The 13,921-nt window shown below is 37.3% G+C and overlaps 1 protein-coding gene across 2 annotated transcripts in view; it reads left to right on the top strand.

Moving 5' to 3' along the window:
* Mipol1 (mirror-image polydactyly 1) overlaps nt 1-13,921 on the top strand; it is a 240,282-nt gene that overhangs the window by 181,833 nt on the left and 44,528 nt on the right. The gene's annotated exons all lie outside the window — the stretch shown is intronic.

Raw genomic sequence — 13,921 nt, 5'->3', positions numbered from 1 at the left:
CAGCTTGTAACAACGCCCCCCCCCAATGGTGATAAGCATTCATAATCCATTGAATGACCAAAACCACCCACCCCAAGTTTTGGAAACGTGGGCACCATGTTGTCTAGACTGCTTCCTGTTGTCTGAGGGTGATGGAACCTTTAGGTACCCTGAGAAAATTTGGTTAATGGCCAAGTACTGGGAAAGCTAACTGTACTATTGTATTATCATTATCCTATGTGTGATGGGAAAGTATAGGACTTATCTGAAGCCTCGAATGGTGAGAACTGTGAGGCTGGGCCATGTCAGCTAGTAGCTCTGATGTTGTTCTGGATACAGAATTTTGAGGAAACTGCAGCAGAGGCAATCCGAGAGGCTGGATCACCTAGGCTATTTGTCTTTATTGATGTCTTGTTCTTTCTTCTGAACACACATAAACTTTTAAAGGTAACACCCTCATTAACACAAGTATGGAATATGTTATGTATACAAGTCAGTTAAAGATTATTTTTTGTTTTAGGTTTGAGCAGATAAAAGGCATCTGTTAACTGTACAAGTTTCATTAAACTGTATAACCAAATCTTGAGCCATGCCATATGAAAGGGTGGAACATTTTAACTCATGAGGATTCTATAGCCAACAAGATTTATCATGTCTCATCCAATCTCAGAGATGATCAGCATATATATCACCTGTCCTGTAACTTCTTTGGTTTCTTTTTTCATGTCTGCAGCCAAGATTTTCAGGAGCTCTGCCCAAATCAAATCTGACCTTAATTAATTTTAAAGAGAGCCATAGCATTTTGTTTCTTGTAGGAAGTTAAGATATTCTTAAAATATATATGATGGTTTAATATAGCAGTTTCAATAATCCAATATCTCTCGGCAGCGATTGTCTTTTGTATATCAGCATTTAGAAAATTCAAAGTCAACAGAGTGCCATACACAATCCAGATACCCTGTTTAAATCCCACCTTCATGTGACTTTTTATAAAAAATATTACTTACCTTCTCCTTGCTCTCTTATTTTGAAGCTATTTTTTTCTGTGACTGTCTATACCTATTTTTTTTCTTTATCTACTTAAAGGTTTTCTTGGTGTGTACAGCTTTACTGTACAGCTGCAGTGTTCTTTGATCATGAAACAAACCTTAGATGACTACGTCAGCCACCAAGCAACTCTAGCTTAGCACATGGCACTGGCGTGTGTTGCTGGCAGTTGGTTCCAGCCCACAGGCAAGGGCAGGAGCCCTACTTCTCTATGCTGCTGAGCACTGGCCTGTTGCTGGTTGTTCTTTGAACTCTTTTTGCCCTTTTACTCTTTGTTCCTTTTGGGAGCCCAACACTCAGCTCCCAAATAAATACATATGGAAACTTATTTTTTTTATAAATTCCTGGCCTTAGCTTAGCTTGTTTCTAGCCAGCTTTTCTTAATGTAAATTATCCCATCTATGTTTTTCCTCTGGGATTTTATATTTCTCTATTTCTATATAACATTTCTTTCTTTCTTTCTTTCTCAATTGCTGCTTGTATAACTGTGTTGCTGGCCCCTTTTTTTCTTGCTCCTTGATCTTCTCCTCCCAGATTTCTCCTTCTGTTTATTCTCTCTGCCTGCCAGTACTGTCTGTCCTTTCTCCTCTCTCAGTGTTGACTGTTCAGCTCTTTATTATATCATCAGGTGTTTTCGACAGGCAAAGTAACACAGCCTCACAGAGTTAAATAAATGCAACATAAAAGAATGCAATACATATTTGTATCATTAAATAATCAAATGTAACACATCTTAAAATAATCTTCCACAACAGTGGCCCACCTGAGAGACTGCAGGACTAGGAATCCACATCTGACTCCTTGTCCAGAACTTTTCATAACTTTCTCCAGCACGATGTTTGGCTATTCCAGCCCCATATTGGGTGCCATATATAATGAGTCTTTCAGTCTCCTGCCAGCCAGCTCCCAAATAATGACATGGCAATTTCAAATTATTTATAAAAGGTTGGCCTTAACTTAAGCTTGTCTCAACTAGCTCTCATAACCTAAATTAACTCATAATCTTTATTTTCTGCCATGTAGTGTTACTACTCTTCCATCTAGCACCTTCTATATCCTCTCCATTTCTGGTTGGTGACTCCACCTTCTTTTATCCCAGAGTCCTCTCTGTCCCTGGAAGTCCAGCCTAACCTCTTCCTACCTAGGTATTGATCATTTGGCTCTTTATTAAATCAAGCACAGTGACATTTTCACTGTGTAAAGGAATATTCTACAACATTCCACTCCCTTATGAGCAGTAAATTAACCTCCCCTGGGGGCATTTCTGTCATTGTTAAACAATGAACTTCGCTCTATAGGTTCTGATTCATATTCATGAAAATTAATTTGACTATAGTTCATAGTAGTCATGGAATTGAATAAAACAAAACATGCATGGTAGAAAAGTAATTATTGATACCCAGAGAGGTTGAAAAGCAAAGCGTGACTTTTCTATGACAAAAGATTGTTTTTCAGGGAGAGACTATACAAAATAAATGTTTAACAGATTTGTATTTCTCAGAATATCTTAAGCAAGTTGTCCAGAACCCTGAGGGTCTTTTGTCTTTTCTCTTTGCTTACTGTTTCACATTAAAAAACAAGATTAAGCCAGGCATGGTGGCACATGCCTTTAATCCCAACACTCAAAATCAGGTGAATGTCTATGAGTTCGAGGCCAGCCTAGTCTACAAAGTGAGTTCCAGGGCAGCTGGAGCTACACAAAGAAACGCTGTCTTGAAAAAACAAAACAGAAAAATGAGATGAAGAGAAAGAGGTATGATCACTCAGCAATCTCTCTTTTCATTACAGCTGGAATAAAAAAATATAAAATCTGGAACTAAGCCAAGTTATAATTATCTAAAAATGATTTTGAGTGTAGATTTACATTTAGTAAACTTTAATTTGGTAGAAAGGCATGTGTTGCTGAAATAAACATGAGTAGCAAGTGAAAGCTTCATGAAAGGTGACCATATCAAGTATTCTCCACTTGAATTGTCTTGCCAGCTTCTGAGTAATGCTTTGACTTGATTTGAAATTTTTGTGAGTAATAGATTTTAGTGCAAGTTTCTACAGTTCTTTCTGAATAACATAGGTCAGGAAGAGTTCATCTGTAGGTGTGGCAGCTGTACTGCTTTGGAGGACTGTCTTTAATAGACCTACTTCATTAATTGTCATGAACTTTTTTAATAACAAAACCAGTTCATCAGGTTTAACCAGCTAAAAACTGTTCTTATAGTTGTTATCTTTATTGTCAGAAAGAATATTGTGAAAATAAGGAATTACTGCCCATGCTTTAACTCTTGACTAAACATAGAAAAGCACTATCCATGAACAATAACTTAGGGGCATATTATCAAGTTGACATAGAGTGTTTCAGTTGCGCAATTCCATTAACTCTGAAGCCCTATGCTTTGGTTTCAGTGTCTTCCAGTTAGGAGTAATGCCAGCGCCGTCTGCTAGGTGCTCTCAGTTAATGTGATTAATGTCAAGCAGCAGGATGTTCATTCTTTCTTCCTTAAGCCTTAGTCCTTGGGTTTTAGGTAAATGGCCTTCTCTGTGCTTGCCGCTCAGAAAACAGGCAGTGGCATTTTAAGAAGCTGCAATAATGAGTTGGAAAATAAATGTTAGCATGTGCATTCTATTTACTAATGAAAGACAATTACCATCTGATGATCTTTAATATGAAATCGTGCATGCAATTTTAAAACTGTATTTTTCAAATTTAAGAATTCTCAAAAGCTTTCTTAGACATATGATTGTATTGTGTTGTTGTCTATGTTCTTTGTCTCTAATGTATAAAAGTGATAAGCACTTTCCTCTTGTTAGGTGATTAGTGGCCTGAATTGTCTTAATATAAATGGTTTAAAGGTAAAAAAAAAAAAAGCAATTGGTGGCTTTCTCTAGATTCCACAATTAATCATATCTCTTAATTACCACTTTTAAAGATTATTGTAGTCCAAGGCCATCCCCCCTCCATCCAGGCCTAGGAAGGTGTGCATCCAAACAGACTAGGATCCCAAAAAGCCAGTACATGCAGTAGAAACAAGTCCCAGTGCCATTATCATCGACTTCTCAATCAGCCCCCATTGTCAGCCATATTCAGAGAGTCTGGTTTGATCGCATGCTTGTTCAGTCCCAGTCAGCTGGCTTTGGTGAGCTCCCGTTAGATCAGGTACACTGTCTCAGTGGGTGGACGAACCCCTCTCAGTCCTGACTTCCTTGATCATCTTCTCCCTCCTTCTGCTCTTCAGCTGGACCTTGGGAGCTCAGTCCAGTGCTCCGATATGGGCCTCTGTCTCTTATCTCCATTCATCGCCAGATGAAGGTTCTATGGTGATACTGAAGATATCCATCAGTGTGACTATGGAACAAGGCCCATTCAGGCACCTTCTCCTCTACTGCCCAAGGATCTAGCTGGGGACATCCCCGTGGACACCTGGGAACCCCTTTAGAGCCAAGTCTCTTGCCAACCCTAAATTGGCTCTCTTGATTAAAATATCTTCATCCCTGCTCCTATTTCTGCCCTTCCTCCATCTCAACCATCCCATTCCCCCAAGCTCTCCCCAATCCTCCCCTTCTCCCTTCTCTCTCCCCCTCTGCCCTTCCCCCCACCCTATTCCCACTCCCATGATCCCAACTTTTGCCTGGCGATCTTGTCTGCTTCCAATTTCCTGGAGGATCTATATATGTTTTTCTTTGGGTTCACCTTATTATTTAGCTTCTCTAGGATTCCGAACTATAGACTCAATGTCCTTTGTTTATAGCTAGAATCCACTAATGAGTGAGTACATAACATATTCATATTTTGGGGTCTGAGTTATCTCACTCAGGATAGTGTTTTCTATTTCCATCCATTTGCATGCAAAATTCAAGATGTCATTGTTTTTTACCCCTGAGTAGTACTCTAATGTGTATATGTGCCACACTTTCTTTATCCATTCTTCCACTGAGGGACATCTAGGTTGTTACCAGGTTATGGCTATTACAAATAAAGCTGCTATGAACATAGTTGAAAAAATGCTTTTGTAGAATGATTGGGCATCTCTTGGGTATATTCCCAAGAGTGGTATTGTTGGATCCTGAGGTAGGTTGACTCCCAATTTTCTGAGAAACCGCCATACTGATTTCCAAAGTGGTTGCACAAGTTTGCATTCCCACCAGCAATGGATAAGTGTTCCCCTTATTCCACATCCTCTCCAGCATAGGTTATCATTGGTGTTTTTGATTTTAGCCATTCTGACAGGTGTAAGATAGTATCTCAAAGTTGTTTTGATTTGCATTTCCCTGATCACTAAGGAAGTTGAACATTACCTTAAGTATCTTTTGGCCATTTGAACTTCTGTTGAGAATTCTCTGTTCAGTTCAGTACCCCATTTTTAAATTGGGTTATTTAGAATTTTAATGACTAGTTTCTTGAGTTCTTTATATATTTTAGAGATCAGACCTTTGTCTGATGTGGGGTTGGTGAAGATCTTCTCCCATTAAGTAGGTTGCCTTTTGTCTTCTTAATGACCATGTCCTTTGCTTTACAGAAGCTTCTCAGTTTCAGGAGGTCCCATTTATCCATTTTTGCTCTAATATCTGTGCTACTGGGGTTATACTAGGAAGTAGTCTCCTGTGCCCATGTATTGCAGGCTACTTCCCATTTTCTCTTCTATAAGGTTCAGTGTGGTAAGATTTATGTTGAGGTCTTTAATCCATTTGAACTTGAGTTTTGTGCATGGTGATAGATACGGATCTATTTTTATTATTCTACAGGTTGACATCCAGGTGTGCCAACAGCATTTGTTAAAGATGCTTTCTTTCTTCCATTGTATAATTTTAGCTCCTTTGTCAAAAACCAGGTGTTCATAGGTTTGTGGATTAATATCTGGGTCTTCGATTCGATTCCATTGGTCAACGTCTCTGTGTTTATGCCAATACCATGCTGTTTTCATTACTGTAGCTCTGTAATAGAGTTTGAAGTCAGGGATGGTAATGCCTCTGGAAGTTCCTTTATTGTATAGGATTGTTTTGGCAATCCTGGTTTTTTTTTTCCATATAAAATTGATTATTGTTCTCTCAAGGCCTATGAGGAATTTTGTTGGAATTTTGATTGGGATTGCATTAAATCTATAGATTGCCTTTGGTAAAATTGCCATTTTTACTATGTTGATCCTACCAAGGAGATCTTGTCTTTTTCTACTTCCCATGTAGATTAGATCCATGTATGTCTCTCTTAGGTCCTCATTGTTGTCTAAGTTCTCTGGGATTGTGATTTATGGGCTGGTTTTCTTCATATTTCTAATGCAATTTTCTCCCCATAACTATGTGAAATAAACAGCACTGTCTTGCAAGTGTTGAACAATCTCAATTTCAGTCAAACAATCTGGCCCAAATCACATAGCTGTTAAATGGAAGAACCAAGGTTTTGACTGCAAAACTTCATATTCCTTTTCCCCTCTCAGTGACATTTCCTAGCAGTCTTGCATTTAATTGGTAATAGAAGTTTCTTCTAAGTTTCTTGAGGTGAAAATCGTTTCCTTCAGCTTGTGCCACCATATGATCATCCCTGTACTACGGCACACTGAAACATCCTAATTCATGCATTCTTAGAAAGTTGGTGATACTTCATGAAAATTCCATGATTTCACTAACATTCTGTTTCAGTATGATTCCAGCAATTTCTTAATAGCTCAAAATTGTATATTTGTGGTTACCAAACTGAATATTATTCTATTTCTGTGTATTTTTTCAGTACAATAAACTTATCCCATATTCTGTTACTCGATGGGTTTTAATAAGCTACAAAACTAAGAAAGCTGATGAAATTTTAAAGAATTTTTACCCTATAAAGAATGTTCATAAGAAACTCCATATCTTCTGTTTGTTAATATTTGTAGTTTATTTCTGAACTCAAACCTTTTAGAGAACAAACACAGTAAAATAAGTAATATGTTTGCCACTTTTATCTCTTTATGTAACCAAACTCAATTCCTATTATATTATTTCCATATTTAATCTGTCTTTCAAATAACTAACATTTTCTTTAATAGTAAGCAAGATTATATATACATTTCCCCACCTAAATGTGTTCCTAGATTATATCTGCCATAATTTCTCCAGATGAAAAAACAAATTTAGTTGAGGACCATTTTTATACTGGATTGTAGCTTAGCTGAATACAAAACAGCTGTAGGATCACAGCAAAAAAACAACCATATTATAACTGTATTTTTACATAAAGGAAATTAAGTTTTGCTTATTGAAATGACCTAATCTTTTTTGCTACAGTAAGATATTATAAAGTAAAACAATCTGCCCCAAATGACATTAAATTCCCTGTTTCATTTAAATTAAATTTTTCTTTTAGATTAGTTTGTTGTTTTGAAGAGATTTATAGTAGTTGTATTTTTTACTCCTGAATATAAATTCCTTATAGCAAATAATTACCAAAACAGGTAGAGATATTAATGGACAACAAAAATCTCTTGTTGTGGTTTCATGCCTTTTCTTAATATCATAAACTTGGACTCATCCTAACATTTTCTTTCAGAGGTCTAAAGAATCGTTTGAAAAACAATGATACTTGAAATTTTTAGCAGATAATCTTCCAGAAATTTTAGTACTTTTCAAAAGTTACAACTTCTTTAACTTTTGTAAAACACTTGAGTAAATTAAAGAATTTATTTTGTTATTATGTCATTTATTACAGACAATGCATAATTTAAAAAAAGATAACTCACAAAGTATAAAATTTAAAATAAATATTAGTTTTTAAACTCAAAGAGTTTGTGTCTTGGAGCCTTGAGTATAGAACAGAACACTGGTGAGCAGACAGGGCCTCTTGTTCTGGACCTGCATCTGCATCTGAAGTACCCTAGAACTAGCAATCGGTTTCTTATACCTCCATGACAATGTGCGTGCCCTGCTCTAGTCTGAATACCCCTTTTCCTTATTTGATGAATTGTTACTTTTCACGCTCATCCAGGACATCATATATTCAGTGACGTCCTCCCACTCAGTCTGGGGTAGGTGCTCCTACTGTGTACACCTGTGGATTTCTGTGCTTGTTTTATGCAATTTCTGAAGCCAGTTCCTGAGAGGAAACATACTAAACTAAAGGGGGTTTACAGCCCAAATCGCCTATAGCACCATTCTGTATTTTCCAGAACTCAACTTGCTGGTGAAATACCCTTAATGCCGTCTGTCTTGGTCTTTGCGCATATGTGCAACTGTGACTCATAGCCTGAAAAAAACATTTGTAATTTCCTGTTAAAGTGTTCATCTATTTCACTGGCAGTATACCCAGTTCATATTTTTCCATTTACATGGTTAATTGGTTGCCTGTGCAACCTGATCATATTTTGAATTTATTCCAGCTGGCTTTCGTGGCTATTTTAGGTTGAAGCCCTGGACATGTACCTGTTGGCCTGCCTGTAGTTCTTAGTGGAACTTCATCAACAATTGAGAAGTAAAGAAACACACTTATGTTTTTAACATTCAGAGATAAAAATCAATGTAGATATGACTTTAAGAGACACAGCCAGAATTATGAGATGTAAAGTATTTGTATTATATTCCTTTTTTCCAAACGTTCATTTTTTTTCAGGTCAGCAACGTACAAATTGAAATTCATTTTAAGACTTGTGCATAATTCTTTATTAAAGTATACATTACTATTAAATAATCCTTTGGTCAAGTCTTAGGGAAAATTCACAGCACTTGAAGTTTTGAAGACATTTTTAACTTTATGCATTGTGGATAGTATGGAATTATTTTTTTTTGTAAACAAAGACTCCTTGTTTATTTCCCAGCCACTCAGACCCAAATAATTACACAGAAACGATATTAATTACAAAGCTGTTTGGCCAATAGCTTAGGCGTGTTCCTAGTTAGCTCCTACATCTTAAATTAACCCATTTCTATTAAAACCTCCTGGAAAGGTTCTACCATCTTTTTCCTTTGGCAGCTACATGGTGTCTCCTGGATTCTGCCTACTCTCTCTTTTTATCTCTGTGGAGATTTCCTGCCTGGCTTTACTCTGCTAAGCCATTGGCTGAAACAACTTTATCATCAACCAATAAAAGCAACACATACAGAAGGACATCCCACATCAATTTCTCTTCTATACACTATCCATATATAGATAAATACCTTCCTCTTGGCCACCTGAGAGGAAGTAAAATAAACAGGTCAATCAGGATTGTTAAGTCTGATGTTGCCACCTCAAATTCAGCACATTTGTGATATTTTCCACAACCTGTTTATTCTAACATGTTTTGTTTCAGTTTAGCCCTTTTTAATTTTTAAAATTCATCTATTTTATATTGGTATTTTGCCTGCTTGTATGTTGTGCACCACGAGCATGCCTGGAGCTAGTGGAGGTCAGCCAAGGGCATCAGATCCCCTGTAACTGGAGTTGTGAGTGATTATGAACCACCATGTGGGTGCTGGGTGTCGAACTCATGTCCTTTGCAAGAACAGCAGGTGCTGAGCTTTGTCTCCAGCCCCATTTTTAACCCCTTGATGTAGGTTATAGTTTGAATGGTCGTTAATTCAATATAATGCTTTGAGTTTCTAGTTCTTATTCAATACTTAGGAAGATAAATTTTGGACTTTCTGTCATTAGACTATTAAAGTTCAGGTCAGTATTTGGTAATTGTATTAAACGTCCTTTAAAATCTGAAATGAGTTCAAGTTTAAAGAATTTAGCCACATTTCTAAAAAAAAAATCTAGTCAATTGCCAAGTAGTCTAAAAATATTTAAATTGATAAAATTTCTTCTTATTTCCAAAATGAAACTTCCATTTTTTTCCTGCAGAATCAACAAGTAGAGTTATTAAAATAATGGGGCACAAAATTTGGAGGCTAATTGAAAATATAAATGTGTAAAGCACAACCTTTTCCATAGTGAAAAAAAAAACCTAATGACTCCCAACTTTACAGAGTATGTTGCAGTTCTATAGCAACAGCAATTGTATAACATTTCCTTATGAGAACAGTTATACAGCAGGTTTTTAGCAAGCCTAGTGTGGTGTTCAGTAAAGTGAAAGGGCTGGACTGTTTTATCCTTCTGAGTTGGCCGTCTACCAAGAAGAGAAGTTGGGTGCTTTCTTCCCTCTTCTGCTTTTGTGATAGAGTTGGATATAATTTAAATGAACACCCTTTTATCCTAATTCTCATGGGGTCTTTTTCTGAACAAGATACTAAAAATACAATCATCCAAATGCTTTTACACCTACACACTATATTGCTGAACCAATTATTTATGGAAGGGAAGGGAAGATAAAGTTGCTTTTAAGAGTCCTTTAACATATCAGTTTGATAACTAGCAAAACACCTTTACAGCCATTAAATATTTACCAAGACTTGGCTTTAGGCAAGGGGGCAGTTTAGTGCACCGCATTTGACTCTCTGCAATGCCATTGATTAGCTATCAGAAGGACAGAGTTAATAAGTAACTTTAAGTATTACAGAGTGCTCTACATTCTTGTCAAACCTTTTCTCTGAAGACGACCTAAAAAAAAAAAAAAAGTCAGTTACAGCCAGCATTCTCCCCACCAATGATTGCACAAGCACAGCTCTGAAGGAAAGAGAGGCCAGGCAAATCAGTTGAGCGGTGCTTAAGCAATGCTTCCTAGTGACTGTTGTCATTGCTGCTGGACTTTAGAACTGAACGTGTTTACATTTAATTAGAAAGGACACACAGTTTACAGCACAGTAGCTATCAATATCGGATCAGAATTGATTTCCGCTTTCTCTCCAGTGATTGCTTCCTTCAAGCTAATTAAAAAAGGCATATAACCAAATGACTCACATAAATTTTAAAGCAAAGTAAACAGTATTCCCTGGAGAGCCAAACAAACGTAAATGGCATTCATCCTGATTATTAGCTAAATTTTTTAAAAGAATTCTGATGCTTATAAACGTGTTGTAAGTCGTGTTTTAGTGTTATCAGACTGGTTATATGCAAGTGTTCCCCTTTGAAGAAACCTCAGTGAATTGCTTTGCCTGATACCTCAGCTCTAAACGAAACAATAGCCTTAGTTTTATCTTTATAATCCCTAAAACATGGAGATAAGTCAGTCTCCAAGAAGCTTGGGCTCACTTTGTCAGGTTCTCAGTTTCCACGTGCTACACAGAAAAATACATTGAAATCACCATTAAAAAAATTTTCTTTTCATTAAGGGGCATAGACCACATGTGTCATTTGCTAAAGTTAGAGGCTCTCCAGGTATGAGTGATTAGCAGTTTCTTTGTAATTACCATGGGTAAATTTATGTATTAAAAAAATACTATACAAGGTTTTTTTTGTTCTCTGATCTATTGGAAAGAGACTGGATTTCAGTTTCACTAGCTAATGTTTTGCTGATTATGTAAACTTCTGTGACAATATTATACAGTCAGAGAAGTGAAGGAAAATGGGAGAAAAATAGGCTTCCTCCAGGAGACATGTCTTAGCCTCCCTTCTTCCTCGTCTGTGAGGTCTGCCATGCATTCCACATGTCCCCTGGAAGGCTATCAACATTCAAGAAAATATAGGATGGTTCAGATTGAACACAGCCCTTAAGAAATGTGGTGTAACTAATTTTCAGGTATTTAGTAAGCATTCTGCCAAGTATTACAGATAAAACAGTAAAACTTCTGTAAGACAAAGGATGTAGCTCAATGGCGGACTGTGTACTTAGCATTATGGAGGCTCTGGGTGCAGGTCCTAGCATCCCTAAAATCTACCTAAGAGATTAGATTTTTATCTGTTTTAGTTGCTATTATGCTTTATACTTGTGTGTGTGTGGTTGTTCAATAAATATCCAATGAATAACCCCTTCAAAAATTATTTCAAAACAAGCAAATATACGCTGAGCCACAGGCGGGCTTCCAGCAGCACTTGTTCTCCACACGGCAGGGAAGCTTCTGAAATCAGGCAATGATGTTGCATTAGTGAGTCCCCTCAGAGTCTCCCAAGGTAGACTAACTCTTAAAAGGTTTGCAATGCTTACTTTCTTCAATTTCATTTAATTTTTTTTAAATCCTATGCTTTGTTTTACCCTTAGAGCTCACAGAGCAACCAACCTGTAATCCACTTTGGATACTGAATATAAATAAACATGCAGGGCTTAGATACTTCACAAAGATTCTCATCAGCCATTAACACAGAGAAATAAAGAACTGTGTGATCTGAGGTAAAGAATCAGGAATCACTTATCCCACAGATATTGACTGAAAAACACTTTTTGGTAATAGATTAATATCAAATGATTAAAAGGGGGAACATTAGTTTTTGAAGATTTATTTTTCTGATTCATACTCTCTACTCAGTTTGAAAACACATGAGAAAGTCACTTAGCTGGCCCCCTGATGTGGTGCTGGGGTCAAAATTGTGGATCCCTGATAAAAGAGTAGGCACTTTGAACCACTGAGCTATCTCTTTGGCCCTTAATGTATCGTTCTTGTGGAAACTCATATATGCGGTGAGATGGGGGAAATGTGTAGGCAGGATTGGGCCAGGGTTCTAAGGAAATCGAAAGATATTCATCCTGACTGGATTGTTATGAGTAAGTAGTTGCATGATGAGAACTGCACTGAGGAGCGATGCCCAATACACAGAGGAGATAGACAATACTTCCTTCGCTTCAGAAAACTCACTCTAGGAAAAGAGCAAGAAGACCTTTACAGAAATTCACCAACAAAAGTAATACTACCATTCTATGTAAGGGTAGCAGCAATCATAATGGGATGAAATTGAAGACGAAGGAGGGATGTTAAGTGCAAATCAGCGTAATGGATTGGATAGTAACTTGAGAGATACATATTAATGATGATACATCGGTTTGAAGTCTGATAGACAGGGAATATGGCTCCACCATAGGAAATGACAGGAAGATAAAGCTCCTTGGGGAAGGGTATAAAATGAGATCATGAGTTCACATCCAGACATCATGTGGTAGTTAGTTATTTACAGAATTGTAATTTGACAATATCTTCAAGGTGTTTGTGCAGATCTGGTGCTCAATGCAGCCATCTGTGGCAGAGAGGAGTTTGCTGTGTTAGAGATGATTAACTGGAAGAGTTGAGAATGAACTGACATGAGAGAGATGGGTGAAGGAGAAGGCACCAGCAGTCTAGGCAAAGGCTAAGTGGAGGAGGAGAAGCACTCTCAAGGAGACAGGGGAGCTTTGGGAAAGTAAACAGAAACCAGCATGAATTGAATTACAAAGCAGGTCAGGAAGGCGGTTCCAGAAAGAACTGGCTTCAGATAGGTAAGATAGAGACAGCTAGGAGAGGGTCTTGATGTTTAGCAAATTCAGTAACACCTTGAGCACAAAACGGATTGCAGCCCCTTGAAATGAAATTGATGTGAAGGCAGCAACCATAGAGCCAATAAGACTTCCTAATTAGGTCCTAACGCTAAATAAGGCTTTCTAACTATTTCCTAAAGCTAAATAAGACTTTCTAGTTAGGTCCTAAAGCTAAATAAGACACCCCCCCCCCCAACTAGGTCCTCTTATGCCAAATTGTAATATCTAGAAAAGTTAGTAAATCTGAATACCGATATGTAACAACAAAAATTTTCATAGCTGTTCTGGTTCAGATAACTAAAAATGAGTTTCTGAACTTTATTCTATGTTGTAGATTTGGACTCTAGCGTGGTCCCATCTCTTCCAGCTAAGATTCTAAAACTGACCCGTTCAAAAGAACAAGCTAAAGCTTACTTAGAGGCATGTTGTCCTGTAAGTAGTGGGAACATTGTTAGCCCTATAAGAGTCCCCATAACCAGGGCAGAATCTTAAAGCAGATCTCAGTAGCTTCCCTTCGAAATCTTTCAGTAAACATGTCATTTTTCTAACCCAAAGACCAAATTCCTTACATAATTTATCTCTAGCCACATTTCAACACGGTCTTCACACTGGCCTAACAGGGCTCCATTTAGCTC

This window comes from Microtus pennsylvanicus, chromosome 14 (genome assembly GCF_037038515.1).
Source record: "Microtus pennsylvanicus isolate mMicPen1 chromosome 14, mMicPen1.hap1, whole genome shotgun sequence".
Lineage (NCBI taxonomy): Eukaryota > Metazoa > Chordata > Mammalia > Rodentia > Cricetidae > Microtus > Microtus pennsylvanicus.
Note: the sequence above shows the minus strand (reverse complement) of the source record. Positions and strands in the feature narration are given on the sequence as shown.